At 38.4% G+C, this 5,329-nt stretch overlaps 1 non-coding gene across 1 annotated transcript; it reads right to left on the reverse strand.

The window, feature by feature from the left end:
- Positions 1-1,075: 1,075 nt before the first annotated feature.
- On the reverse strand, positions 1,076-1,182 carry LOC120366679 (U6 spliceosomal RNA). The gene has a single exon (XR_005581260.1). It is a non-coding gene; the product is annotated as a U6 spliceosomal RNA (small nuclear RNA).
- Between the last annotated feature and the right edge of the window lie 4,147 nt (positions 1,183-5,329).

The raw sequence follows: 5,329 nt of genomic DNA on the forward strand, positions 1-5,329 counted from the left end.
TTTCAGGAGTGTCTTCTTTTGACAATGATAAATTTATAGCCTTTGAAACATGCCTTTCCAAAAGTAAACTAGCACATATCTTCTCAAGTCATCTGACGTTGAGTTTTCTACTTTATCTTTTGAGATCTTGCAAGGGCCACTAAGTGAAGAAATGAAGAAAACTTATTTACTATGTATCTACTATGTGTCAGGTGCTTTCCTAAAATAAATTTGTAAGTTAGGTAATACAATTATTCCATTTTAATTTGATTGATTCTTAGTGTGCGCTAAGCCTTTCACATCCCCATTTATGAAGACATTGAGACTCAGAGAAAGCAAGTAACTTTCTTAAGGTTACACAGTTTAGGAAATCCAAGAAAATGATCTCAAGTCAGTCAGACACACAAACTCTGTTTTTTTCCCCTGATACACCATGCTACCAGCAATTGTTCTCTGGTTCCCACAACTCCTGAACCAGAGCAAGAAACAGAGGTTTATATTTATGAAATTTCAACATTAGCATTTTGGCCTATTGGGGTTACTGGAGTTCTTCATTATAGGGGTTTGGAGTACAATGAGTCACGGAACATTTTTTGGCATGTAACATACTTTTATGAAGACCTATTTTTCCCCTGTGAGCTAATGTTTTTCCTCAGAGCATGCCATGCAAAATAACTGTCCCTAGCCCACCCCTTTACCCTGGCTTCCTCTTCTCACAATTCTCATGTCTGTACTTAGGATGCATCACAAGTTGGAGCCTGTAAAATTTCTCTTGCGAAAGGTCCCAGACCCTTCCTTAGGGCCTAGAAAAATGAAATTTCATTTTGAGATACATTATACATAAAGAAACAGAAATGGAGGGAAGGAATATGAATGAGAATATGAAATAATAGATAATAGCTTGCTTGCTTTTCTCTCTATATAAACTCTATAGTTTACTTTTGTCTTTTTTTAAAGTTTTTATGAACAAAATCATATGCTGTTTTTTTGTCTCATTTTTTCACTCAGTATTATGTGTATGAGATTCATTGAACATGTTGAGTATAGAAGTTATGCATTCATTCATGTTGCTAGTCCTTTCATTGCACAAATATACAAATATACAGTGTATTTTATGAATTTATGTGTTTTCCTTACATAAGAACCATGCTAGTCATCTATTCAGTTTTCCAATTTTACTTTATGTGCTGTGGAAGTGAGCATGAGCCTTGGTTTCTTCTTCTGTAAAGTGGAGATAACAGAGCTAGCCAACTCATCAGTTTGTTGTGAGAATTAAATATGACAGATATAGGTTTAGCATTCATAGTGCCTGGTTGGCTTTCTATTCTTTTCCACAACGAGAGGCTTTAATGTACAGAGTCATAGGAGTCCTGTTAAAAATGCAGACTATCTGGCACATAGTAAGCACTTGTTGGTTGATCTGGTGTAGGCTTTTGAACTATATTTCATTTTTTTTTTTTTTTTGAGACGGAGTTTCACTCTTGTTACCCAGGCTGGAGTGCAATGGAGCGATCTTGGCTCACCACAACCTCCGCCTCCTGGGTTCAGGCAATTCTCCTGCCTCAGCCTCCTGAGTAGCTGGGACCACAGGCATGCGCTACCATGCCCAGCTAATTTTTTATATTTTTAGTAGAGACGGGGTTTCACCTTGTTGACCAGGATGAGCTCGATCTCCTGACCTTGTGATCCACCCACGTCGGCCTCCCAAAGTGCTGGGATTATAGGCGTGAGCCACCGTGCCCGGCCTATACTTCATTTTTAAAAGGTATTCTAGGCTGTAGTGCTTTAGAAATCACACTGTTGATCAGAGAGTATCGATTTACTGGTTTAATGTCAAGAAGTAGAACTGGGACTCTGTGTGTATGTGAGTGTTTATTTTTGTATGTGTATGTGTGTGTGTGTGAGAGAGAGAGATAAAAAATATATATATAGAGAGAGAGAGAGAAAGAGAGAAGAGAGAGAAAGAGAGAGAAGGAGGGGAAGTGAAAGAGAGAAATGATTTAAGGAGAAATAGTGAGGCTGTTTTTCTGTGTGTGGCTTTATAGTCGGAGACCTTGACTAGAAACAGGGAGGAAGAAGCCTTTTGAAATAGAGCCTATAAAAGTAATTTTTAAAAATGGTAATCCAGGATGTAGTTTATCCCTTGGTGGGGGGGGGTTCTGATTAGTGATTTGAGTGAAAAAATTGTAGTTATCACTATATTCATCTCAATGTGACAACCGGACCTGAACCGCACACCACTGAATGTGAAGAATTACCCTTGGAACCCATTAGTCGTAATCAGAAACAATTTTCCCAGATGTTATTAATTGCAGAAAAGCTCCCCTTTCCTCCTCAGGAGGTTGACTCAAACCTTTCAGAACTTTCTGTTTGTTTTGATGACTGACAAGGAGAGTGAGGCATGAAACTTATATCCTCCCAACTAATTTCTAACCTAGTAGGGTGGGTTGTCTGTTATGCTTCTTTCGTATCCTAAAAGGCAGGACCAGGACTGGAACCTTATCCACTGAGCTGGGCTATCCTTAACGAACATCAAATCCTGAAGATAGTTCTGGCTTTTTCTCAACACTTTTCCTCTCCCATTATTCCCTCCAACCCTTTGCTGTACCCAACTCCACTTTATCTCCCAGACATGAATAAAGCAACTACTGAGGAGCCGTGATATCACTGAGTATGAAAGGCTAACCAATGGCCAAAGGAAGGGTTGACTTTTCCATTAGTTCACTTTTGATAAGTCACTTTCTTTTTCTGGACCTCAGTTTTATCATCTGTCAAATGGGAATACAACACTTCCCAGTTCTCATAGGATTGCTCAGGAAATTTGCAAAACAAATTGTGCAAAGTGAAAGCCTGAGGGTATGTAAGGCATAATAAAAACAACCAATACTTATTGACTCATTAAATACTTACTATAAACTAGGTACTCTTCTAAACTCTTTATACACAATATCTTACTTAATCTTCACAATATGAGGCAAATATGATTGCCATCTTAAATGCATGGAAGAATTAGGTGAGTCTGAGAGAGGTGAAATCACTTGCCCAAAGACATATGGTCAAGTAAGTAGGAGAGCTGAGTTTAAAGCCAGAAAGTTGTACTGTAGAGTCCATGCCGTTAACCAGTTTACAATTCTGTCTCTTTGCTGTTATTACTACATTACTCATGCCTTCTGATCTGCTAAAGTCCAACTCAAGTCCCATCCCTTCAGAAAGTCTTGTCTAACCACTGCAGCCATTAGCGAAATACCCCTCCTGAGTTTTTATTGATGCTATATTACTAATATGATGCCTAGACCTATTGCCTTATCATTCCCAACATATTTCTACTTAAGTTTTTCATAGATGTTATGCTCATTTGGTCAGATATATTGTAAGCTGACTGTGAATGCATATTGTATCTCATACTTTGGTATCCCCTATAGTATTCAGGATAAGGTAGAATCAACAACTCTCAGAAACAGAAGGGATCTGAATTTTTTTTTAACCAGTGCTCCTCTTTAAAAAATGATCTGACTGTGGCAAAAGAAAAAAGTAACAGGGAAACGATGATCATTTTCCTTGCTCCTAATGGTGTACATTTTTATTAGCACAGTTCACGAGTGGTTGATTCATTCATGCATTTATTTGATCAACAATACTGTGGTATTATATGTTATGATAAGCCATGAAACAAAACGGAGTAAAAACAGGAAAGTTCACAACAATGTCCCTGCCCTCAAGGAGCTTACATTAGTAAGGGAAGGTAGATATGCATATTAATACATGAGACAACGTATTTAAGAAAATAAGTATTTGTAGGAAGTAAATATCTTTAGGAAGAATGGGAGAAAACAAAATTTGAGTAAAAGGTAAACCAGCCATGGAAATTTTCCTGAAGGAGGTGAATCTGGAGCTAAATGTTAGCCATTGACTGCAAGCTTACCATAAGGCCAAGGTGAGGGAGCATTTCCAGTAGAGAAAGCAGTATAAGCTATTTGACATGAAAGTGTGAAATCACTGAGGGCCTTGTATATCACACTAAAGGATTTAGATTTTATTTTATAATCATTAGTAAGACACTAGAGGATTATTCTAGCAGCAGTTAGAGAATGGACTAAAAGGGAACAAAGCTGTGGGAGACAGGGAGACCAATTAAAAGACCAGATATGTGAAGGGAGAACTAATTAGAATACTATGTGGATGAAGGCCTTAACTAAGGCAGCAGCATGGAAGATGGGAGGAAAACCCAGACAGGACATATTTTAACAAGAGAGAAAAAATAGGGCTTAGTTGCTAGTTGAACATGTGGCAGACGAGCAAAAGGGAGCTAAGAGTATGCATGTGCAGGTTTATTACAGCTTAGGTGACTGGATAAATGGTGGTATCATTCACTGAGATTGAGAACACAAGATGAAAAACAAAATTGGAGGAAACCACTATGATGGTAGTTTTGGACATAGTGAGTTTCAGATTTCTGAGGGTATGCAGGTAGATACTTTAAGTAGGTTGTCAGTTACATGAAACTGAAGTCAGGAGAAAAGGCTGGGCTTTGAATTTAGAATTAATATCTTTAACATTTATTATTTATTATGTGTCTATCACTTCACGAGCACTATCTCATTTAACGCTCACAAAGACTTTATAATTTAGGAAGCATATTTGACCCCTTTGTACTAATGAGGAAACCAAGGCTTAGAAGAGGTAAAGTAATTTGCACAGTTAGTAAGTGGCAGAGCCAGATTTAAACCCATGTCACTCCTACCTTAATGCCTGCATGCTTAATCACTGCTGTAAATAAAATACTGTCAGTGGATGTGATCATTTAAGATACACTCATAGACTGCAAAAATAAGAGGGTCAACAGGTGAAACCTCTAGGCACGACAAACTTTTAGGTGTGTGAAGGAGAAAAGACTACAGGAGGGATTGAAAAGGAACTATCAAAGAGATAAGAGGAGAAACAGGCATGAGAGGTACGGCGGAAGCCGACAGTAGACAACAGTCAACGGCCATGGAGCAGGGATCAAATAAGCAAGGTTGCTGCAAAAAGACCTCAGGATCCAGTTACAAGGATGTTGTTGATTCATACTAGAGCACTCTCAGAGGAGTGATGAGAGTATAATCGGGAGTGCAGCAGATTGTAAAGTGAGGAAGTGGGGAGAATGAGGTGATACTCTTTTGAGGTACTTATCAGTAAAGAGAAAGGGAAAGACAGGGTGGCAGTTCGAGAAAGATGCAGAATAAAGGGATTTTTTTTTTTTTTTTTCCAACTGGGAAGTGTTTGAGTGGAGTGAGATACAGGGTTTGAGGAGTGGACAAAGATGCGGAATATCGAATAGGGAATAAAACAGGGGGCTGACCAAGAACACATT

Source organism: Saimiri boliviensis, chromosome X (genome assembly GCF_048565385.1).
Source record: "Saimiri boliviensis isolate mSaiBol1 chromosome X, mSaiBol1.pri, whole genome shotgun sequence".
Classification (NCBI taxonomy): Eukaryota; Metazoa; Chordata; class Mammalia; order Primates; family Cebidae; genus Saimiri; species Saimiri boliviensis.